Source organism: Podarcis gaigeae, assembly GCF_964106915.1.
Source record: "Podarcis gaigeae genome assembly, chromosome: Z".
Taxonomy (NCBI): Eukaryota; Metazoa; Chordata; class Lepidosauria; order Squamata; family Lacertidae; genus Podarcis; species Podarcis gaigeae.
Window position 1 is genome coordinate 18,595,588 of NC_139691.1, and position 25,866 is coordinate 18,621,453.

Consider the following 25,866-nt stretch of genomic DNA (forward strand, 5'->3'; position numbering starts at 1 on the left):
TTATGAAGAATGGTTGAAGGAGCTGGGGATGTGTAGCCTGGAAAAGAGGAGACTGAGAGGAGATAGGATAGCCATCTTCAAATATCTCAAGTGCTGTCACATGGAAGAAGGAACAAACTTGTTTTATCCTGATCTGGACGGTAGGACTCAAACCAATGGCTTCAAGTTACAAGAAAGGAGATTCTGACTAAACACCAGAAAAAACTTTCTGACAGTGAGAGCTGTTTGATAGCCAAACAGCCTCCTTCAGGAGGTTGTGGACTCTCCTTCTTTGGAGGTTTTTAAGCAGAGGTTGGATGACCATCTGTCATGGATGCTTTAGCTGAGATTCCTGCATTGCTGGGGGTTGGACTAGATGACCCTTGGGGTCCAACTCTACAATTCTGATTCTATTAAATGTCTGAGTGGCAGACTTGTATATGTATTGGAAAAAATTGTATTCTGTACATGTTCTAATTTACCTGTACAGCCCATTTTTGTGATGCTTATCTCAGTGTAGGTAAAAGGTAAAGGACCCCTGGATGATTATGTCTAGTCAAAGGTGACTATGGGGTTGCAGTGCTCATCTTGCTTTCAGGCCGAGGGAGCCGATGTTTGTCCACAGACAGCTTTCCAGGTCATGTGGCCAGCATGACTAAACCACTTATGGCACAACGGGACACCGTGATGGAAACCAGAGCGCACGGAAAAGCCGTTTACCTTCCCACTGCAGCGGTACCTATTTATCTACTCATGCCAGTAAGCTTTTGAACTGCTATGTTGGGAGCTGGGATAGAGCAACGGGAACTCACCTAGTCACGGGGATTCGAACCACCGACCTTCAGATCAGCAATCCCAAGAGGCTCACTGGTTTAGACAACAGTGCCACCTGTGTCCCTACCAGAGTGTATGGAGTGTTAGAGGAGGGGTAGTACCTTTGGTCAGGTACATGTCATGCTCTTTCTGGAGTAGTTTGTCCATTTTGGGTCCCCACCATGCACTCAGCTCTCAACTGTGGCTTATAGAAGTGTCCATATGTGACAGCAGCCACACCCAAGGAAATGGCTTCGACTGGCTGGCTAAAACAGGTGAGGGTAGCCGATTGAGCCGATGATGCCAATTAATGCATCAGATGGTTAAGAAGGTGGTTTCTGTACCTGCTGTGGGGACAGAGGGGGCTGGTCAACCTAGGAAGGCAGCCCATCTAGGAAAAGGAAAACTCTGATCCTAAATAAACCTCTGGTGCTTTGCAGGACATCTTCTAGAGAAGAAAAGGCTACAGAATAAACCCTACACAAATCCGAAGTGGAGTCCCTGTGGCGGTTGGATGCAGTTTGTATGCCTCCTTTGGGCAATTCCTGCAACCAAGTTGATGCCATATTGCTCTGCTTTCCTTTGGACCACATCAGCACAGCCAAGACACACCTTCCCTGCACCCTGGGAAGGTGACTTTGGTGCTGCTAACACAGTGGTTTGCTTTCACCCCTGAGGTGCACTCCATTCTCTCTCGAGACAGACGGATGCCAGCAACAACAATCTGATGTTTATGGGTGGTCACCTTGTCACTGGGACTCCCCGATCCAAAGGAAAGGCTTTTCAAAATAAGTCTCCTCTGCATTTTTTAGGACACAACTAAAGGATACCTGACAGGTGGCCACCCAATCTGTTTAGAAACCTCCAGTGAATATGAGTTGCTGGAAACTGCGGGGGGGGGGGGAATTGTTTTTGCACTCAGGTTCTGCTTGTGGGCTTCCCATAATGGGCATCTAATTGGCCACTGTGAGAACAGGATTGTGAACTAGATGGGCTTTGGGATTGATTCAGCAGGATCTTCTTATGGAGGTCCATTGCGATAAAAGTCCCTCCATGTCCAGGGACAGTCTACATCTGCATATGAGATGGGGGGAAAGAATTGGAAAGTGCTCTTGTGCTCAAGTCCTACTTGCATCTGGTTGGCCACTGTGAGAACGGGATGCTAGACTAAGTGGACCCCCTTTTGGTTTTATCCAGCAGGGCTCTTATTACGTTCCTACGCTTTCATGCACAAAGCTGAGCCCTCCTCGTGTGAGCTATGGAGCTCCCAGGATCCCTTGTGGGAGGCGAAGTGTTTCAAGTGTGTGGATGTAGCCACCGTATGAAGACATCCAGATGTGATTTTAATGCAATTCGTTATTATAAAAACAACCTGTGTTCGCTCGATATCTGCTTTGCACAGTTAAAATGGGGCACACAGATATCTTCCAGGAACCAAAATGATGACAGGCAGAAAAAAGGGAGGATGTAAGTAACATCCTTATCAAAGAAGCTTTGCTTCAGTCATGGAGTGGCTGGTGGTCACCCAGTATCTGATAGCAGGCAAACTGGGGAAACTTTTGGTGTTATAAAACACTCTGCAGATGGCGTAAAATGCCAGGCTCTGGAAACTCATAGAATCCCTTCCTGTGGTTTCCAGCAACTGGAATTCAGAAGCATTGTTGTCTCCCGACTGTGGAAGCAGAACATAGCCATTGTAGGCAGTAGGCCCTGAAAGCCTTCTCTTCCTCCATGAATTTGTCAAATCTACTTTTAAAGCCATCCAAGTTGGTGGCTATCATGACCTCTTGTGCGAGAGAGTTTCGTAGCTTAACTACGAACCTTTTTTTAAAAAAAAAAAAATCTGTCCCAAATCTTCCAACCTGCAGCTTCAATGGAACGTCCACAAGTGTTATGAGAGAGGTAGGAAAACCTTGCCCCGTCCACTTTCTCCAGGCCATGCAACATTTTATAAACTTCTATCATGTTCCCTCTTCCACTTGCCTTTTCTTTAAACTAGAAAGCCTCTACTCTAAAATTCAGGGTAAATATTCAAAGATGATGTAAAGCTGGAAATAATAAGATTCCGCGGAGATCAGGAAGGATCATTCACCTTGAACATTGGCATGAAATAGTCACCAGGCCGGCTCACCCCAGTGTTAAAGGTTGGTTTCCAGGGGCAGAACAAACTTCAGGGACATTTTCAACAACAGGTTGGCTGGTGAATTTGGATTCCTATAGAAGTCAGCCCCTGACAAGGTACACTAGAGCCTTTGTGTGCTTTTTTATTCACAAGGCTTGTTTGGACTGGTCCCTTATTTATTTATGAACCTTGGCTTGGCTCCAAAAAAGGTCCTGTTTTCTTCAGAAAGCAATGAATGAGCATGGCTTAAGGGTGGAAAGCCATTGCCAGAAAGTTTCTGGTAGAATCATAGTGGTAGGAAAAATGATAGGCTTGGAAGGGACCCCAAGGGTCATGTAGTCCAACCCCCTACAATGCAGGGATTGCAGCTAAAGTACCTAGAAGGGATGGTCACCCAACCTCTCTTTAAAAACCTCTGATGAAGGAGAGCCCGCCACCTTCTGAGGGAGTCCGTTCCACTGTTGAATGTCTCTTGCCCTCAGGAAGTACTTCCTAATGTTTAGTTAGAAACTCCTTTCTCGTAACTTGAAGCCACTGGTTCAGGTCCTACCCTCCCGAGCAACAAAAACAAGCTTTTTCCATCTTCCATGTGACAGCCCTTCAGATATTTGAAGATGGCTATCATATCTCCTCTCTTCTCTTCTCCAGGCTAAATGTTTCCACCTCCCTCAACTGTTCCTCGTAAGGCTTGGTTTCTTGGCTCTTCACAAAGCATCCCTTTCTCTTTAAAAATTGTTTTCAGGTTGCTATTATTATTATTATTCAAATAAATTTAGCAGGTAACTTGCCAAGATGCAACAGAAAGCAGAGCACAAACTATAGCAAGAGAAAGGAATACTGAAACAAACAACTTCATAAATGCATAAGAGACTGTCCTGAAAACATCTCCCACATAAAAACAAACTTAAGAGTTAGCTGAAGCATTTAAAGCCCTATGATACCACTTTAAATACTTTGGCCACCAATACTTTGGCCACCTCATGAGAAGAGAAGACTCCCTGGAAAAGACCCTGATGTTGGGAAAGATGGAGGGCACAAGGATAAGGGGACGACAGAGGACAAGATGGTTGGACAGTGTTCTCAAAGCTACCAGCATGAGTTTGACTAAACTGTGGGAGGCAGTGGAAGACAGAAGTGCCTGGCGTGCTCTGGTCCAGGGGGTCACGAAGAGTCAGACACGACTAAACGACTAAACAACAACAAAACTATTTTAAACCGTTCTTTGCTCAAAGGATCCTGGGAGTGATAGTTGTTAAGAGGTCCCTGACACACACAAACACGTATTTCCCCTTACATACCTATGATTCCTAGGGTGGTTTAATAATCAATCCCTCTGCAGGGAACTCTGGGAATTGTAGTTCTGTGGCAGAAATAGGGAGTCTTCCCAGTCCTACCTGCAGATGCCCCTGAGGATTGAACATGGGACCATCTGCATACAATGCAGGAGCTCCACCACTGGTCTATGGTTGTTTCCCTTTAACATACATTGTCTAGTCCTCATCATTCTGAATAAATAGAAATGTAGGAAGCTGCCTTATACTGAGTCAAACTGCTAGGTCCACTTGGCTCATTATTATCTACACCAGTGTTTCCCAAACTTGGGTCTCCAGCTGTTTTTGGACTACAACTCCCACCATCCCCAGCTAGCAAGACCAGTGGTCAGGGATGATGATGGGAACTGTAGTCCAAATGCAGCTGGAGACCCAAGTTTGGGAAACACTGCTCTACACCAACCAACAGCAGCTCTCTAGGGTTTCAGATAGGAGACACTTCTGACCCTACCTGGAGAAGAATTTGGGTACTGGGCCTGGGACCTTATACACAATTTTTTTGTTTAGACAAGCCGGTCCAGAAATGTAGACTGCTAGTGTAGGTTTTAACCTGTTCTGGCTTATTGCTGATTTTATTTCTTATGAAAGTTCATGGTAAATTCTATATTAATTGCAATTTCTTTTTAAAGAAGAAATTTAACCCTTTGCCGATGTGTCTTCCCTGGTCATATACAGTCGTACCTTGAAAGTTGAACAGAATCCGTTTTGGAAGTCGATTTGACTTCCAAAATATTCAGAAACCAAAGCGCAGCTCCTGATTGGCTGCAGGAAGCTCCTGCAGCCAATCGGAAGCTGCGGAAACCGCGCCAGACATTCATCTTCTGAAAAAGGTTTGAAAATTGGAAAATTCAAAGTGTTGGTGCTGACGTTTAAAGCCCTAAAGTATACCTGACGTGTTGGTGCTGACGTTTAAAGCCTTCAGTATACCTGAAGGAGCATCTCCACCCCCATCGTTCTGCCCAGACACTGAGGTCCAGTGCTGAGGGCCTTCTGGCGGTTTCCTTGCTGCAAGAAGCCAAGTTACAGGGAACCAGGCAGAGGGCCTTCTCGGTAGTGGCACCCGCCCTGTGGAATGCCCTCCCACCAGATGTCAAAGAGAAAAACAACTACCAAACTTTTAGGAGACATCTGAAGGCAGCCCTGTTTAGGGAGGCTTTTAATGTGTGATAGACTATTGTATTTTAATATTTTGTTGGAAGCCGCCCAGAGTGGCTGGGGAAACCCAGCCAGATGGGCAGGGTATAAATAATAAATTATTATGATTATTATTATTGGCTTTCAATTGTTCGGGAGCCGCTTTTGTTCGGGAGCCAAGGCATTCGAGATCCAAGGTACGACTGCACTGACAGGGTCTCGTTGCCTGCCTTCTGAAGGAAGAAGGCCACACCTGTCCCTTCCTTAGCCACAAACAACCGCAGCATCCAGCCTCTCTCTCTCTCTCTCTCTCTCTCTCTTTCTCTCCAACAGGCACCCCAGAAACAGGTCAACCTGCAGGAGCAGCACCTGGCCAGGGGCCAGGTCTCTGGTGAATCCACGAGGCTGAGCGGCTGCGGGAAAGAAAAGGATTGTGGCACTGTGCAGCAAGCCTCCAAACTGGCTGTGCAAGGCTCTGCTGCCAGGCGCACTCCACATCCCTATGCCACGCCCACCGCAGGGCCCGGGGAACAAGTCCTACTTTTTCTCTCGGCTGTTGACACAGCCAGCAGAGGAGCCTGAGGCTGAAGAAGCAGCAAAGGTGGCTGTGGATGGAGGTATTGGGGCTGTGAGGTTGGCCCCTGCGGGAGGTGCCTGGAAGGAGGCACCCCCAGGAACTGGTACTGTGTCCAGCTCCCTAAAAGACGCATGGCCACACACACCTTGTTTCAGAAAAGTTAAAAAAGTTCCACAAGTCCATGGAATTGAAAATAAAGTTGCTAATATCATAGTGCCTTTATATAAATCTATGGGACATCCATAATTTGGAATACAGTTCTGGTCGCCTCACCTTAAAATGGGTATTGTAGAGTTGGAAAAAGTTCAGAAAAACTGCTGCCAAAATGATCTAGGGGATGAAGCATCTCCCCACGTAGGAAAGATTGCAGCGTTTGCAATTTTTCTATTTAGAGAATAAGTGGCATGCTAAAAGTTTGTAAAATTATAGATGGCGTGGATAGAGTGGCAAGAGGGAAGTTTTTCTCCCTGTCTCATAACACTGGAACTGGTGGTCATCCAATGATGCTGAATGTTGGAAGACTCAGGACAGAGAGAAGAACAGACTTCTTCACATAGTGCAGAATTAAACAATGGAACTCCCTCCTAAATAGGGCAGTGATGGCTACCAACCTATGTGGCTTTAAAAGAGGAATAGACCAATTTATGAAGGAGATGGATGACTACTAGCCATGATGGCTAGGCTCTGCCTCCACAGTTGGAGGCAGCAATGCTTCTGAATACCTGTTGCTGGAAACCACAAGGAGGTTGTGCTCTTGTACTTAGGTCCTGCTTGTGGGCTTTCCACAATTGGGGAATTAGACGGAGATTAAATGAGGAGAGAAAACTATGTGCACTACCTTGTGATATAGATGCAATGAAATAAACAAACAATAAAATGAGACAGAACCAATGTCCCCCACCCCCAGTTTTACTGGGGCTCAGTCTCCAAAGACCCCTTTGGTTTTTCTTGCCCAGAGATGTGAAATTCTCACACCTGGGTAAATGACAGGGAATGGTTCACCTGCCAGAGGATGCTGCCAGGTTCCCACAGGATTCAAAACAAAATGAATGGAGGCCAAGAATTTCTGCATGGAGATTTATGGCTTGGGGGCATCTTTGGAGCGTTGGAAGGAATGGGAGGGGTATGTGTGTTTTGTGTGTGTTTTGTTGCAAAAAAAGAGAAAAGTTAAGGATCATTTTTTAAACAACCAAGGAAAGTTGCACAGCCCAAGAACATTTTCTCAAATAATTTGCTGCTCTTACATCAGAGGTGGTAATTAACCAGAAGTGTCTTCAGGGGGAAGTGGGCTATCTGCCTCGCCCCTTTGCTTAAAAGGTCTTTAACTCTTTGCCTCCTGCACGTTGCAAAGACAGTCAGTCATGGTGGTGCTGTGGGATGGCCTTTGCACGTAAGAACATAAGAAGAGCCTGACTGCTGGATTAAGCCAAAGGAGCCCATCTAATCCAGCATACTGTTCTCATAGTGGCCAATGGGAAATTTGCAAGCAGGACCTGAGTGCAAGAGTCACTCTCTCCACTTATGATTCCTAGCAACAAGGGCAGTATGGAATTGAAATGTCAGGGGGAAATATGAGCATCCTTTTCTGACCATCACAGGTATGCAGCTGCAATCAATCCACATCACTTTATTTGGAACTATAAGGTCTAGAATCTTACAATTTTTTTATGGGGAAGGGCCATAGTTCAGAGGCCGAGCTCCTGCTTTGCATGCATGGAGAAAAGGTTCTAGGTTCAATCCCCAGTGGCCTCTCTAGATAGGGTTGGAGATTCACTGCCAGGTGAAGTGCAGTGCAGGCCATACTTAGCTGGATGTACCGTTGCAAATATGACGTAGCTTCCTGTTCTGCAGACAAACATAGTGCGATTCTGCTCCCCGAAGAATATCCTGTGGAGATGACCCTTTGGTTTTCGTGGCCCAGTATTGCTCAAGGTCACGATTCTCTGCTGTTTATCTTCATCACTGAGCCTTCCCCAGTGTCTACGGAAAGAGGAACATGTCGGGCAGAGGTTGCAAACGTTTGTCACATTGTCGTGTGTGCTTTCTTTTCGATGGTTGCCTTTTGCACTGGGGCACATCATCTTGCAGAAGTACCATAGGGCATTTGGGAAGGAGGCAACAGCACTGCCAAAAATGCACACACACACACACACACACACACACACAAGAATTCACAACCAGCCTTGCTGGAATGGGAGAGACCCAGACACACAAGAGATGTGCCTGTGTGGGACTTGGCTAGGAGACTGCATCACTTACTTTTAGCAGCCAGCTGGCAAAAAGCTGGGCATTCACTCACACATCTAGACAACAGTAGGTACTCATCAAGATAGTAGGAATGGCTTTGAAACAAGGCAAGAGACAGGGCTGTCTGCAAGGTCTCATGCACCTCAGAGGCACCCAGTAGCATTTCAAGTCTTCCTCCCTGCTACCTCATTTGGTTTCAGGATCACTGTTATCAGATTGAACAAATTCATAGAAGAGGAGGCTATCAATTGCTACTGATCACAATGACTATGCTCTGCCTCCACATTCAGAAGCAGCAAATGCAATAATAATTATCTTGTGTTATTTCTGCTGTAGCATTGAACTATGCATGAGTGGGACCTGTGCTTACTGTAAGTAAAGCATTTAAAATTACTTAAGGTTGTGGTCTAACAGGGGTAGATGCAGGGAAGCAGCATTTTAAGCAGGGGCGAAACTAGGTTTTATGCCACCCGGGTCAAAGTCCCAGTTTGGCATACACACACCCAACGTGCATTTGCATACTCTCACACACAGAGAGAGGCTGGGAGCCTCAATGGAGCCCTTCTGGAGGCTTCACCCAGGACCAAAAACTGTTTTTCTGTTGTGGTTACCCACAAATGTGGGATTTCAGGATCAACTGGTGTTCCTCAGTTATTTGCCCAACACTTCTAATGTTCTCAAGCAGGAAGAGTTGGTGTTGTGCTTAGGTCCTGCTTTCGGTCTTCCCTTTGGGTTATCTGGTTGACCATTGTAAGAACAGGATGCTGCAGTAGATGGATCTTTGGTCCAATGTGGCAGGGCTCTCCATATGGAGATCTACTGTCATAGTGTAACCTTCGTGCATAGAAGAACAGCTCTGAATCAGTTGCTGGAAATCACAAGAGGGGAGAGTTGCTGCTGCCCTCAGACCCTGCTTGTGGGCTTATCATCTGTTTGGTCAGGATGAGGACAGGATGCTGGACTAAATGGGCCAATCCAACATGTGTGTCTTTTTAGGAAATGTTCCCTATTGTGTATTCAGCAATTTCCATTTTGCTCTTAAAAACATATTGGTAAAAGAAGCAAATTTGTGTGTGCATATATATATATGTGTGTGTGTGTGTTTGTGTGTGTGTGTGTGTGTGTGTGTGTGTGTTTGGAGGTGTGTGTGCACAGGGATGTCTCCTGCTTTTCAGTCAAGGAATTACACAGCCAACAGGTCAAAAAGATCTGAAATCAGGAAGCAAGAGGAAGCAGATTTAGGAGCAATCCCCTTCCCGTTGTCCCCGAAAGCTGCTTGGATCAGGAATCAGGAAGGGAGTGTCTCTCCAAATGATTCATAGGTGGGAGAGGTGTGGGAAAGAACTGAGATCAGTGGTGGGTGGGTAGGAGCCCCCCTTTCTGCCCCCAGTGCCAGAAAGATGCAGGAATGAGACATAAATAAAGACATCTGAACTCATTTGGACACATCACAAAGTACAAACTCAACGGCTCTTTAATAAATGATTGACTTAGCCTTAGGTTAAAAAAAGAGAGAAGCAGGCACACCTTTCGATTAAGTAACTTAAGCCCTTGAGTGCCTGGCTCCACACACATGCACGCACGCACACACAAGCAAAGTCATGTGAGATTGCATGAGCACGTCCTTGCTGCGGAAAAATCAATGTGCTTTGACCCGTGGGCCGAGCTTGCAAACCCGGCCCACGCACCCATCGAACCCAAGGCTGGGACACGAGTGGAGCGCAAGCGGATTGTCAGCTGCGTGTGCCTGACAAAGGAAGACAACCAGCTGTGGGTGTGGCTGTTGTTGTTGCCAGTGAGTCCTCTTGCCACAATAAACCAGCTGGTCCAGATTTAAAGGTGCCTCACAAATGCTGAACGTGGTTTGAGAGAGGCTTCTCTGCTTTCCATTCTGAAAACACACACGTGCCTCTTGCAACGCAACTTGAGGTCCCCTTTCTGGTCAGATAGGTTGTAAACAACCTGCCTGACCTGTTTTGGCAGAGGGGTGAAAAGTGTGGGGTGTGCACACACAAATCCCTCTTTTTTATTATGATTATAAGGGTTATACAGAACAAGTGTGGTGAAGTGATTAGACCAGGACCTGAGATAGATCTGTTCAAAATCCCCACTCAGCCTTGAAGCTCACCGGGTGGCCTTGGGCCAATCAATGCCTCTCAGCCTGACCTACCTCACAGGGCTGTTGTGAGGGTTAAAATGGGGGTGGCCTATGTACACCACTATGCACTCCTTGAGGAAAGGTGGGATATAAATGTAATAAACAAATAAGCTAAATAAATTATGGTTATTAATAATTACCCGTTCTTTACCCTGAAGTTCCTGGGCAAGTGACAACATTGAAACGCAACATTAAAACAGTTGAAAACAACTTACAATCTCAATAATAAGGTGGATTCTAAAAAATATACAACTCAAGTTATTGTTGTTGTTACCTTTCAAACCATCTTAAGCTCTCTTTAAAAATTCTCTTCAGAGTGCAGCAGAGATGGGGGAGCCTCCAGCTGGTTGGGAAAAATGTGGTCCTCTAGGGCATTTTTCCTGGCCCTCAGAAGTCTCCCCAGACCACAGCCCTTTTCTCCATGGTACCCATTTCACCCGACATGTTCCACATCTTGTTTCAGGGCTTTTGCCAGGCTGGAAAATAACAGGGATCGTGCCTTTTGCTTGCTTCCCTGAGCTGAGGACAGAAAAACATAAAGGCCACATAATATAATTAATGAATTAATTAATTACATAAATGTAAACACACACACACACAAAACAACCTCAAAGTTAACAGAATAAAACAATAAGATTACTGTAAAATCAAATCAACATTCTGCATGTCTAGGTGGGCTTGTATAAACACAAATGTTCTTAGCAGGCACTGAAGAGTACAGTGAAGACAGCTGCCTGATATCAGTAGGCAGGAAGTTCCAAAGCACACACGAAACAATCCAAGTTCTTACAAATGTGGCATGGGTGTTATGTGGCACCTCTAGAAGTGCCAACTCCACCTATTGAAGTGGTGGACTGGCTCATGTGGGGTAACGTGATCATGTAGGTAAACTGGTCCCAAGTTGTTAAGTGCTTTATATGCTAGTAGTAACACATTGAACTTGACCTGTTAGCAAATGGGCAACCAGTACAGATCGCTGAGCACAGGCATTCTATGTTGCCCAGGCCTCACTCCTGTCAGCAATCGTGCTGCAGCATTCTGCACTAACTGCAGCTTCAAACACAAGGGAAGTCCCACGGTCAGTGCAGTGCATTAGTCCCGTCTTGAAGGGACAAGTGCATGAACTACGTAGGCTGCCCCACCCACTTTGATTCTGGCCCCTGGAAGCTTTCCTGCAAGGGAATGTGGCCCCAGGACTGAAAAAGCTCACTCCTGTTAGACAAGCTTAGATTTTAATATTCTTTGTTCACCCTCTTGTGCTCTCAAGGTTCAATAGTTTGAGGTGAAGGGTGTGGGTGTTCTTCTGCCCTCTTATGATTGCACAAGTGGAACTAGGGGTTTGTCAGCCTTGGCAACTTCCTTAAAGCAGAATTTGAGCATGGCATAGTGTGGCAAAAGCTGTCAACCCGGAACTTCCAGGTTCAGATGCTGCCTCAGCCGTGGAAACCCAATGAACCTGACACCACCATCTGAACCCCAGATCCGCCAGCTTTAAGGGAGTTTGGAATAGGTGGGTCTAGGGTCTGAATACCTCCCTCGTCAACCTCACCTGGCTAAGCCCCCCAACCTCACCTGGCTAAGCTAGAGGCAAGGCTGACTTAGCTGGGGAATTTACTGGCAATAGGCCTGTTCAAGCCTAACAGGTTAGCACTGGATAAAAGGCTTGCCAGTCTGCCCTTTTGCAAGATGTTTTCCCCCTAACCATACATAAAAATTTTGCAAGCAAAACAAGATGGGTTTTCAAAGCTGCTCCTCCTGCAACCTCCAGAACAGAACAAGAGCTTTGCAGCTCCTTCCCCTTTTTTATCACAAGAAGTTGACAAAGTCAAAATATTGCTTGCTTTCTTGTCAGCAAGGCAGCAGATGGGTTCTGCCTGAAGGGTCCAAAATGGGTGAAAGCTTGAGTGTTGGGGGCAGCTATGAAAAGGGGAGGGGGCTTGCTCAGGAGCAGACCAAGACAAAGGGCTTCCACAACATTCTCTCTGTATGTTTGTGCCTCTTGAAGAAGACTCTTGTGAGGACAGGATGCTGGACTAGTTGGTCTTTGGTTCCAATCCAGCAGGACTCTCCACATGGAGGCCTAATGGGATAGCAGAGCATCTATGCCTGGGGCAGTCTACCCTTAAATACCAGATGGGGAACTGGAGTGGTGCTGTTGCACTTAGGTCCTGCTTGTGGGATTCCCATAATAGGCATCTGTTTGGCCACTGTGAGGACAAGATGTTGGACTAGAGGAGCCCCCTTTGGGGCCCCAGATTCCAGCAGCCGGAATCTCCTTAGGTTCTTCCGAAAGTTCCTATGCCGCTGACCCTGTCCTTTCAAAATGACTGCTATATGGTTCCCAAGGGCTTGTTTCACTGCTGCTGTGGAAAAGATCTATTTTTGTGGGCTGATTGCACTTGTGTTGATCAGGAAAAAGTGGTCTCATTCCCCCTGACTCTTCAACTCATTCACTTGCCTTCCTCAGCTTGGGAGAACCACCAGGTCCTTGCTATCAACCTCTTGTAGGCAATGTGCAAATGTTGTTTTTCAAATCCAGCTGTTGTGGCACAGACCTGGCCAATCACCAGCCGGCATCCTTTGAAAAGAACCAATTAGGTGCATGAGCAGGTTCCTCTACCTCCTCCCCTGAAACAGGTTCAGGCCTGAGAGTTCAGGGTTCCCCTGAATGATCTCATCTGATCAGAGAATAGAGAAGGGAGCACAGGGCTGTGAACAGGGCGCCTGCCTGCCTGCCTGCCTGCCTGCCTGCCTGCCTGCCAACCCACCCGCCCGCCTGAGGGCTGGGAGGTGGATGATGCTAATAATCCAAATGAGCAATTTTTTAAAGGGCAAAAAATCAGAGGTACGTGCCAACGAGTTTGCCAACACACCCCTGGCCTGACGCTCTCATTTCCAGGCCCTTTAAACAGGCACGTGATGGGGCGCTATTAAAGAATAATTGTTTTGCAGAAAAGGGTGTTGCCTCATGAGAGGGGAGGTGTGTCTTCTGCATTCTCTCTCTCTCTCCTAGAGGTAGCAAAACTGAGGATAAAAATTGGGTGGAGGTGAAGGGTCAAGGCCGGGCTAAAAAAGCGAACTGTGTGTGGTGTGTGTCTGTGTGTGCAAGATGGTCTCCATGATTTTGGACAGCGGGGGTTGTTTGTGTGTGTATGTGTGTGCGTGCTCACCGTGCATGCAGGAATTGGCTCTCATGGAACAGGCATTCTTAATAGGTACCACACAATACATGTTCCACAGCTGTAAGGACTATGTTAGAATCTACACTTTGGAACTTGTTATGTACTGAGTTGAATAGGATCCAAAATGCAGCAGTCTGATTGGTCCTAGAACAATAGGAGCCAAAATGCAGCAGTCTGATTGGTCCTAGAACAATAGGAGCCAGAATGCCGCAGTCTAATTGGTCCTAGAACAATAGGAGCCAGAATGCAGCAGTCTGATTGGTCCACAGGAGCCACCCAATCCAGCTCCAGGTGGAAGTGAATCTGCAACCTGATTGGCCTACAGGAGAATCCTGGAATTAGCCAATCACGTGGGGGCCATTGTGTAAATAATGTATATAAAGCAGAAACTTTGGGGGAACTTGCATTCCTCACTACTATGAGCTGAATAAAGAGCATGAAATCCACACTTGACTCCAAGTATATTTCAGAACGCCTGCCCTCTGACATCAGGCAGGTGCCTTTGCTGTCCTCTTTCTGGAGTACACATAAGAGCCCTGCTGCATCAGGGCAAAGGGAGCCCATCTTGTTCAGCATCCATAGGGAAGCCCAGAAGCAGGACCTAAGTGCAAGAGCAACTCTCCCCTCCTGTAGTTTCCAGCAACTGGTATTTGGAGGCATTGCTGCCTCCAACTTAGAAGCAAAGCCTAGCCTTCATAGCTTGCAGCAGCATTGATAGTCTCATCTTTCATGAGTTTGTCCAGTCAAAAGAAAGTTAGGTTAGCCTACTGGATCAGGCCAAAGGGGGCCCATCTAGTCCAGCATCCTCTAACCACAGTGGCCAGCCAGATGCCCCCACTGGCAGAAGCCCACAAGCAGGACCCAAGTGCCACAACAGCAGCACTCTAGACCCACTGATGTTCATAGAATCATAGAACTGTAGAGTTGGAAGGGACCCTAAGGGGCCTCTAGTCCAACCCCCTGAAATGCAGGAACATGCAGCTGTGCCATACAGGGATTGAACCTGCAACCTTGGCATTATCAGCACCGCACTCAGTTGGTTAAACTGAGCTTTAATTTTTGATCTTTTATTTTTAGTTTTGATCTTTAGTTTTGATCTTTTATTTTTAAGCTATTAACCTGAATTGTCTTTAAAAGCTTTTCATTTGCTAAACTGGTTATTATTATTTTTATTATTTATTTATTATTATTATTACTTTGAAAACTGCTTAGAGATGTTGAGTACAGTTGAGCGGTATATAATTTTTTGTTTAAGAAGAACAAAGAAATAAAAAACTGTTCTTTTGCATGCAAAGTAGTTACTTTGTCAAAGGTTGGTGGAAGGAGACACAGGTGAGAGGTGGGGAGAGAGGAAACTTTACTGAAAATGTGCATTTCCTGTTCCTCTACCTCCAAAGTGGCCCCAAAATAGAGAGCTGAAAGTAAGACTCCCATCTGCTTCTCTCTCTCTCTCTCTCTCTCTCTCTCTCACACACACACACACACACACACACACACACACACACAAGCCCAAGAAGGATCAGAACTGCAGAGGGTATCCAGTAGTCGCCCCCTTTGTTGAGGGTGGTGCAGCTGGCATGCATATTTCCAGGTGCCCATCTGGCCTTTCACAACCTGATCAATCAGAAATGAAATTTTGTTCTAGGAATTGAAACTGCCGTGCACCTTCAGAGGAAACTCTTAAAAGACAAAGCCTGACTCACCACCACCCACCCACCCACCTTAATAATAATCAGGGCTCACCAATCCAGAGCACAGTTAGCGAGCCACCAGAGAGCCATTTTGTGCTAGAAGATGACTCAAGCGAGACAAAGAGCAGTGGCTCATACCCAGTGCTGGTCCCACTCTGCTTGGGAATCCTGCAAGCTCCGCAATCTTTTGGTGTGGCAGTGCCTAGACTTTGGAACTCCCTACCTATTGACATCAGGCAGGAACCTTTGCTATGCTGTTTTTGGACGCGGGTGGCACTGTGGCTTAAACCAGAGCCTAGGACTTGCCGATCAGAAGGTCGGCGGTTCGAATCCCCGTGACGGGTCGAGTTCCTGTTGCTCGGTCCCTGCTCCTGCCAACCTAGCAGTTCGAAAGCACGTCAAAGTGCAAGTAGATAAATAGGTATCGCTCCAGTGGGAAGGTAAATGGCGTTTCCGTGCACTGCTCTGGTTTGCCAGAAGCGGCTTAGTCATGCTGGCCAGCATGACCCGGAAGCTGTACGCCGGCTCCCTCAGCCAATAAAGCGAGTTGAGCGCCACGACTGGACCTAATGGTCAGGGGTCCCTTTACATTTAAAAAACATTATCTTTTGTCGTCATCCCCAGATGTTTAGAAAGTGGATGCCAGTTTTTAACCCTTTATCGTGATTTTAACTTTTCCAAAAGTCTTAATGATTGTTAATTTTTCTTGGTGGTAATTTTATTGTTTTATCCTTTTTGTAAAATACTTTGATAGTTATATATATAAAGGTAAAGGTACCCTGCCCGTACGGGCCAGTCGTGGCCGACTCTGGGGTTGCGTGCTCAACTCGCTTAAGAGGCCGGGAGCCAGCGCTGTCCGAAGACACTTCTGGGTCACATGGCCAGTGTGACGAAGCTGCTCTGGCGAGCCAGCACCAGCACAGCGCACAGAAACGCCGTTTACCTTCCCGCTATAAAGCGGTACCTATTTATCTACTTGCACTTAAGGGTGCTTTCGAACTGCTAGGTGGGCAGGAGCTGGGACCGAACGGCAGGAGCTCACCCCACCGCGGAGATTCGAACCGCCAACCATACGATCAGCAAGTCCTAGGCGCTGAGGTTTTACCCACAGCGCCACCCACGTCCTATATAGATATATAGATATAGTCAAAAGCAAGGCTGCCTGCTGTGTTTCTGCTGGAATTGTATTTCACACAGCAGGAGTTCCTTAAGGTATACCTGAGCCCATGTTGTTCAGGACTGTGGGTATCAATGCAAACTTGGAGATCCCATTATCAATGCTCTGAGTCCGAGAGAGCAGGTCTCAGATCCAGCAGGCTCTTACCATAATGGGGTTAAGAACACCTGAAGAGTCTTGTCTGATCAGGCCAATGGCCCACCTAGTCCAACAACCTGTTCTGACAGGGGCCAACCAGATGCCTCAATGGGAAGCCAGCTAACAAGACCTGAGTGCAACAGCAACTCTCTCCCTCCTGCAGTCTCCAGCAGCTGATATTCAAAAGCATTGCTGACTCCAACCATTGTGTGGCTAGTAGCCTTTGACAGGCCTCTCCTCCATGATTTTTTTTTTTTAAGGCATCCAAGTTCCTGGACCTCACTGCCTCCTGTGGGAGTGAGTTCCTCATAACACCTTCAGAAGGAGCCTTTTTCCAGGCAGGACTGGAACCAGCAGAGGAAATATACAGCTATTATCTTTATTGCTTTAATTTGTTTGGAGTCAAAGGATGGAGAGCAATGGATTTACATGACAAGGCCCATTTTTTGGGGGGGGGGAGCGTGGAGGAGAGCCCTGCTGCAAGCAGCTAAGACCTCCCCCTGCCTCCCAACCCCTAAAGCTCCTCTGATTCATCCAATGTGTGAATACAGATACCTCCCCCGCTCCGCCAAAGCTGTCAATCCTCCTAGACAGAAGGCCTTGCTGGCGGTCCAACCATCCGTTGTTGCCTTTCCCTGTGGCTCCCTTGGGACTGAAGGCCATGGGAATGGTTTCCTTGAGCCAAGCAGGGTTAGGCGCACATGGACAGATTGGGCCCCACCTGCCTGCACCGGAATCCCAGCACAAACCACCAAGGCAGCTTCTGTCTTGCAGCAAGTCAACAGCACTTCATGTCTGCTGGCACTGCTCCAAAATTATGTACATATGTCAACATACAAAATACATTGGGCACGTGTTCACCTCATATTATTGTATTTACAGTGGTACCTCTGGTTGCGAACGGGATCTGTTCCAAAGGCCCGTTCACAACATGAAAAGAATGCAACTGCGGGTTGCAATTCGCCACTTCTGCGCATGTGCGTGACGTCATTTTGCGCATCTGCGCAAGTGCAAACGGCGAAACCCGGAAGTAACCCTTTCCGGTACTGCCAGGTTGCCGCAGGACGCAACCTGAAAAACCGTATCACGAAGCAAACATAACATGAGGTATGGCTGTATAACCCTCCTTTTCTCCAAGGAGCTGGAAGATAGCACACCTAGTTCTTTCTGCCCCCTTTTACGCTCACAACAACCCTATGAGGTAGGGTAGGCCAGGAGGTGGCTCAGTGGCAGGACCTCTGCTTTGCATGCTGAAGGCCCAGGTTCCAACTCATTCAGGGCCATGAGGACTAGGATCTTATTTATTTTTAGAGAAAGGACTGTAGCCCATTGGCAGAGCATTCGCCTTACGGGCAAAAGGTACTGGTTTCAGTCCCCAGTAGGATCTCCAGATAGGAGTGGGGTAAGACTCCTTGCCTGGAGAATCACTGCTGCCAGCCTGTGTGGACAATACTGAGCTGGGTAGCCCAACAAGTCTGACTCTGTAGAAGGCAGCTTCCAATATTCCTTAAAATGTACCAGTGAGATACAGAAGAGGAAAGCTAATCTGACTTTTCAAGAGACTTTTGCTCTTCAATCTGTGGAAGGAAAGTTGGTGAGGAAATGCTAGGCTTTTTCCACAAGGGGACCAGGAAGCCTTTTTGCCTCTACTCTCACATCCACCAGAAACAGTTGGGAACAGCTGGGACAGAGCAGTTGCATACTGGTAAATGCATCGCCAGTGGCCTCCTTCCTCTCAAGAGACAAAAAGAAAAGAAAAGCATTGATGGATATGCTAAAAACAGGCCCCACTCCAGATCAGTGCCCAGATGCTCCCAAATCAAACAAGAGTTGCCACAAGAATGCCTCACCAGAGCAGACCCACATGAAGAAGGCAGAGGACACAGAAGACCCTGGCAGAGCCCTTTATGAATTTGTACCCTCAAGTTGCTAGTCCTCAGTGATCTAGAGGGAAAGCTTGAAGATGCATTTTGGTGCTTCCACAGAGGAACTAGCCAGCAATAAGAAACAGCTAGGTTAAAGCTACAGAATCAAATTTAAGCTAAACATTAAGCACATAAAACATTAAAGGTAAAAAATGTAAAGGTAAATGTCCCAAGGATGGTTAAGTCCAGTCAAAGGTGACTATGGGGTGCAGCGCTCACCTCACTTCAGGCCACAGACAGCTTTCCGGGTCATGTGACCAGTATGACTAAGCCACTTCTGGTGCAATGGAACACCGTGATGGAAGCCAGAGCACATGGAAATGCTGTTTACCTTCCTGCCACAGCGGTACCTATTTATCTACTTGCACTGGAACTGCTAGGTTCGCAGAAGCTGGGACAGAGCAACAGAAGCTAAGCTCACCCTGTCGTGGGGATTCGAAGTGCCGACCTTCTGATTGGCAAGCCCAAGAGGCTCAGTGGTTTAGACCACAGTGCCACCCGCATCCCTATAAGACATTAAGAACCCTACTGGTCCATCTAGTTCAGCATTTTCTTCTCACAGTGGTCAACCAGATGCCCAATATGGGAAGTCTTCAAGCAGGATCTGAGCACAACAGCAACCCTCGCCAATGTAGACCCGTACGTGTGTGTGTGTGTGTGTGTGTGTGTGTAATGGAAAATCAATGTAAGCTGCTCAGCTGCCATGCTGCATCCTTAGTGAGATGTGGATGGGTACCAAGAGACTGCCTTCCTCCAACTGTCTCTGGCTTGGAGCACAGCTATAGGATCCTTCCTGTCAATGGCTCTCTGGTATGTCTTAAGGCAGCACACCAGAGTCACAGAGCATGTATCACCCGGCAACATCCCTTGTCCCTTCCTTGAATCATCTTTAGGCATACTTAAGAAAGTCCTTCACACTTAACTTCACCTGTGGCACTGACTCTCACAGGAAGCAGTGATTTTTAACAGACCTTGCAGCTAGGGTGGACTAGATTGAAAAGATCACTTACAGTTTCTGTGGTTCAAAGGCTTTATTTAGGCAGGAACTATTTGCAGGATGAGTGGAGATGAAAGAGAGAGAGAAAACACATATTGTCTGGAGAGAACAAAAAAAGGCTCAGCTTTTAGGGGTGGAGTTAACTTATACAGAGAGGCTTGCAAACAAGTACTGGCTATATTTCAGACACTACCTCAGGTGGTGGAAGTGTAAGAGGCAGCACTCCGCCTACTCCACAGCTTTCGCCACTGAGAGGGAAGCATTCCACTTTCCTCCAACACTGATAGCCGCCAACTTGGATGACTTTAAAAGAGAATTGGACAAATTCACGGAGAATAAGACTATCAGTTGGCTATTAGCCACAATGGCTAGGCTCTGCCTCCATGATTGATGGCTACAATGCTTCTGAAAGCACTGGAAGCCACCCAGAGTGGCCAGGGAAACCCAGGGGTATAATAATAATAATAATAATAATAATAATAATAATAATAATACCAGTTCCTAGAATCCACAGGAGGAGAGAGTGCTCTTGTACTGGGCCCTGCTTGCAGATTTCCCTATGGATCATCTGGGTGGCCACTGTGAGTAGAATGCTGGGCTAGATGGTCCCCTTTGGCCTGATCCAGCTTCAGGGCTCTTCTTACACTTCTTCTCCAGCTTTCATGTGACTTAAAAACCACTTCTAAAAATATACTAGAATACAGCGCAAGTTTAGCACTCATTTCCAGGTTATTTGCAAATGAAATTAATGCTGAAATTAAAACAGGATGAATTGCTGTGTGAAGGCCACCTCCATTTCTCTTTTTGCAATCTGAATTTCAGTCCTCTACATTTCTGCAGCAAATAATAATTTGCTATAATTATTGTTATTTTTATTATTTTAAATCTTCAAGAGAATTCATTAGCATTTTAGTCCAAATTTCTCCTAATGAACACGTTTTTGTATGCCATTTTTTATGAACATACATATTTTTGGAAACTATTTCTCCATATTTAGTGTATTCCTGTATATCATTTTCATTATTCGTTTTTCACAGACAGTTTCCCCTAATGTATGCATTTTTGTACACAGTACTGAGCTGGTGAACTGCATTGCAAAATTTGGAGAATTAGTTTTGGGCAGTGCAGATTAACTAAGTTTGCCTTTAAACATCAACTGAATTGAATTTCTCCCCATCATCATTATTATACCTACAAGATTACTTACCTCCTATATGCCAATCATATACACTTCCGTTGGTGGAACTGGCACTGTTACAGGTGACATACAATATCCATTATGCATCTTTTATTGTATTTTTAATATTCTTTTGGGAGCCGCCCAAGAGATGGGCGGAGTATAAATTATTATTATTCTTAGTAGTAGTAGTAGTACCTCTGGATGTGAACGGGATCTGTTCTGGAGCCCTGTTCACATCCTGAAGTGAACGCAACCCCGTCTGCGTGTGCACAGGTCGCAATTCACCACTTCCGCGCATGTGCATGATGTCATTTTGAGCGTCTGCGCATGTGCAAGTGGCGAAACCTGGAAGTAACGTGTTCTGTTACTTCCAGGTCACCGTGGAACACAACCCGAAAACGCTCAACCCGCAGCTACTTCAACCCGAGGTATGACTGTATTTTAGTGTGGTAGCGTTCACACTTTGGAACTCCCTACCTATTGACAACAGGCAGGAGGCACCTTTGCTATACCCTTTCCAGCACCTGCTAAAAACATCCTCCTTTTGCGCAATTCAGGTGCTTCAAAAGCTGGTGCGCATTTTAACATTTAATGTTATTTTAACTTTTTGGAAGTCTTCTTATTGGTAATTTTCTTATTGATCATTTAATTGTTTTAACCTTTTTTTGTAAAATGCTTTGAGGCTTGTGTTTCTTTTTACAATCCAGCAGTGTTTACATATTATGAAATAAATTATTATTAGTGGGACATAGTAGTAGTAGCAGCAGCATTACCCCTAGACTTATTCCTGTTCCACTCCCCCCAAACACACACACCTGAAGGAGGAGGAGGAGGTGTTGTGTGGGATTTGGATCTTCCCCCAAACGCAAATTCCACAGGGTGCGTGTGCCCCCACACCACATTTCCCTCTTCTTTTTGCCAGGACAACTGCAGCAGAAGCTTTTTCCACGCGAGCCCTGCAGAAGGAGGAGGAGGCGTTTTTCCCCACAGTCCTTTGGGGGCCTTTGCTGCAAGAGACTGTCTGGGATTTCTCAGGAATGGAGCAGACGGAGGAAGTTCATGCGGAGAGGCCTCCAGTCAGTGGGCCGTATCAGGAGCAGCCCTCAGAGGAAGCCCTTTTAAGGTGGGGGCGAAGCTCTCTGGAGAAGCGGGGAGGAAAGCGGGGCAGGAAAGGGAGGTGTGGGAGCCAGGAAGGCTGCAAACGCCAGCCAGGCAGGGAGATGCAAAGAAACTCTGGCCCTCTGTCATGTGGGGTGGCTGAGCTCCAGCCCAGGGATCTGATCTGACATGCTAGGAGTGGATTAATGCAGGGAGTGGAGAAAGTGGACAGAGAAAAGCTATCGCCTTCTGTCTCGTAACACTGGGACTCTGCGGAAGTCCAATGAATGTTGGAAGGTTCAGGAGAGATAGAAGAAAGGACTTGTTCATATATAGTGCATCGTTAAACTGTGGAACTCCTTCCTACAGGAGGCAGTGGTGGCCACCGACCTAGAAGGCTTTCAAATAGAATTGGGCAAATTCATGGAATTGGGCAAATTCATGTGGCTTTCCATGGCTACTAGCCAAGGTAATGTTTCTGAATTCCAGTTGCTGGAAGCTGCTGGTTGGCTACTCTGAGAACAAAACGGTGGACTAGATGGGCCATTGGCCTGATCCAGCTTTGGCTCCCCATTGAGAGGTCTATATGAGAGAACAGCGACACCCAGCAGCAGTCTACCAGATGACGGAAAAAGCAACAACTAGTGGGCCCTCCTTGTGGGCTTTCTTCTGAACAGGGCCCGACCATCCCGTTTTGCCACCTGAGGCAAAACGGGAAGATGCCACATCACACACACATGCCCATCCCAAGCCTCACTGGGGTTACCCGTGAGATCTTGTAAATCTTGTAGAACTTCCACAAGAACCTGTGGAGCTTCAATATCTTACAAGAGTTCCATGCTATCTCACAGTAAGCCTCCACTGCTACCATCACCTGTGTGACCCTGGCAAGGGCAGATGGGGATGCTGACCTACAGGATTCTGCCACCCAAGGCGGCTGCTTCATGTCTGTGGGGCATTGGGTGGCCACTGTGAGAAGAGGATGCTGAAACAGATGGGCCACTGGTCTGATCCAGCAGCCAGGCTCTCTTTATGTTCATAATATAACACGACTAAGACGACTAAACAACAATACACATTTCTGCAGAGCCATTTCCCCATACTTAGTGCATCTTCATATGTTGCTATTTACCAATATATGCATATTTTATGCACACTTTGTATGCATTTTTGCACACATAACTTGGCTGAAGAATCGCACAGCAAAATTCCAAGGTAAAGGGACCCCAGACCATTAGGTCCAGTCGTGGCAGACTCTGGGGTTGTGGCGCTCATCTTGCTTTATTGGCCGAGGGAGCCGGTGTACAGCTTCCGGGTCATGTGGCCAGCATGACTAAGCCGCTTCTGGCGAACCAGAGCAGTGCACGGAAACGCCATTTACCTTCCCGCCAGAGCAGTACCTATTTATCTACTTGCACTTGACGTGTTTTCAAACTGCTAGGTTGGCAGGAGCAGGGGCCGAGCAACGGGAGCTCACCCTGTCGCGGGGATTCGAACCGCCGACCTTCTGATCGGCAAGTCCTGGGCTCTGTGGTTTAACCCACAGCGCCACTCGCGTCCCTATATTCCAAGAGTTTGGTCAATTTGGTCAAAATTCCAAGAGTTTGGTCAATTTGCCTTTAGATGCAATCTGAATTGAATTCCCTCCCACCCACACCTTGTGCTTCCAACAGAGGACAGCCCTTTTTAAAAGCACCTTAAGTCAGTCTCCTAGGCCACCCCCCTATAAATTTCATCCTGCTGCTCACACTTCCTCTTTCTCCAGGCCGGATCCAGCTATCTTCGGAGGGGCAGACCCCTCTGAGGAGGGAGGTGTTGATTCAGCTGCTCCATTTGTATCTCGAAAGCCCTGCTGCATTCTCTCCCCCCCCCCCGCACTCCACCCCAAAGGTGCCTGGGAAAGGAAACGATTGTTCGGAGCAGATCTTGATGGCTCCAGCCAGCCCCCTCTCCCGGAAGAGACTGGGGCTAGTGACTGGCTGATGCATCTCTTTGAAATCAGGGAGAGGCCTTGAAAGGGTGGCATTTCCACAGATAGAAAGGAGAACCAGCCATGATTAAGTTCCAGAACAAAAATAGGGAAGAGCAAGCCAATGTGGCGTGGTGGTTAGAGTCTCAGACTAGCACCTGGGAGGGACCAGGGTTCAGATCCGCACGCAACCATGAAGCTCATTGGGGGCCAGTGACTGCTTCTCTGCCTAACCCACCTCGCAGGGTGTTGTAGGGTTTAAATAGGGTGGGGGGTTGGGAGAATCATGTATGCCCCTCAGTGAGTTTCATGGCTGAGTGGAAATTTGAAGCAGATTCTCCCAGGTCCTAGTCCAGCACTCTAACGAATACACCACGATAATCATGATAATAAATTAATAAAAAAACTGCTGAGGAAATGTGAAGAACTGGATTTGAGTTCGGAAGAAGGGAGGGAACTGAAACTGACTGAGTCTTACATCTGTTTGCTCCTCTGGTCCCAAGGATTGATGGCCGCTCCCTCCTGTTCCTTGATAGCCCTCTGACCTCTTGTCGTTGGCCTCCTATACTTCCTCATTCATGCCTTATTTATTTGCTCAAGCGGCCCCTGTGTGCTGCTCCCACCTCAAAGCCTCCACAATCACCCCCGCAGAACTGTTTACACAGCAGAGGAGGGTAAACAGAGATTTGGAGGAAAGCGTTTGAACAGCCTCCCACATTAATCGGAGAGAGATGAGTCCCAGCCTTGCTCCCTGGCCTGTCCCAGATGTCTTCATCCTCCTGGCCTATTATGGGCATCCTGGAGCAATCTGGGACCCTCCGCGTCCCCCCTGGTATTCCTCAGCCACAGCTGAGTTTCTGGTGTGCAAAGGCAGGAATGTTTTCTGCCATCAGGAGGACAAAGCAAATGTACTGCCCTCCCTCCTTTCGCATCCCCTAGTGAGGGGGTTTCTTGGGGCTGGAGGCCAAGCCACAGTAGTGAAGGGGCAGATTCAGAACTGCAGGTCCCTTCATGATAGTCATAGTCCCACCCCCTCACAGATACCCATCCTTCTAAGATAGATAGATAGATAGATAGATAGATAGATAGATAGATAGATAGATGATAGATAGATGATAGATAGATGATAGATAGATGATAGATAGATGATAGATGATAGATGATAGATGATAGATAGATAGATAGATAGATAGATAGATAGATTAGATAGATGATAGATAGATAGATAGATAGATAGATAGATGATAGATAGATAGATGATAGATAGATAGATAGATAGATAGATAGATAGATAGATAGATAGATAGATATAGATAGATGATAGAGATAGATGATAGATAGATAGATAGATGATAGATAGATAGATAGATAGATAGATAGATGATAGATAGATAGATAGATAGATAGATAGAGATAGATAGATAGATAGATAGATAGATAGATAGATAGATAGATGATAGATAGATGGATAGATAGATGATAGATAGATGATAGATAGATAGATAGATAGATAGATAGATGATAGATAGATAGATGATAGATAGATAGATGATAGATAGATATAGATGATAGATAGATATAGATGATAGATAGATAGATAGATAGATAGATAGATAGATAGATAGATAGATGAGAGAGAGAGTGTGTGTGCTGGATCCGGGGGTAAGGTACCGTGGGCGTAAGCAGAGTCCACACGAAGAGGGGCGAGGTCCGAGGCGGAGAGCCGGGCGGGGAACAGGAACGCTGGAACAGGAGGCCGAGCAGGGAACAGGAACACCGGATGGTCAGGAACAGGAGGCCGAGCAGGGAACAGGAGCACCGGATGGTCAGGAACAGGAGGCCGAGCAGGGATCAGGAACACAGGAAGGTCCGAAGCCAACAACGACGTTGCTCCCGCAACCTGGGGCCGGGCTGACTGGGCTTTTATCCTCTTCTAAGGCCAGGGGCGGTCCCGGCCCCCAGGAGCCCCGCCTCCTCTGACCTTGAGGCAAGCACTCCTCCTGGGAGCAACCAGTTCCCTTCGCCTCTCTGCCCTAAGCCTCTGCAGATCAGGAGAGGCCGAAGGGTTACTGGGCCCTGGAGGAGGCTCACCTGTAGCCACTGAGTCCTCAAGCCTCTCTGGGGCCAGAAGGGTTTCACCTGGGGCCA

At 46.9% G+C, this 25,866-nt stretch overlaps 1 long non-coding RNA gene across 1 annotated transcript in view; it reads right to left on the reverse strand.

Moving 5' to 3' along the window:
* Positions 1 to 24,850, reverse strand: part of LOC310836848 — a 33,155-nt gene extending 8,305 nt beyond the window's left edge. Inside the window, exons 1-2 of the long non-coding RNA XR_014560264.1 lie at positions 23,446 to 24,850; positions 10,636 to 10,880 (exon numbers count right to left, since the gene is read on the reverse strand). This is a non-coding gene — a long non-coding RNA (uncharacterized lncRNA). The remainder of the gene's footprint in view (positions 1 to 10,635; positions 10,881 to 23,445) is intronic.
* Positions 24,851 to 25,866: the final 1,016 nt, after the last annotated feature.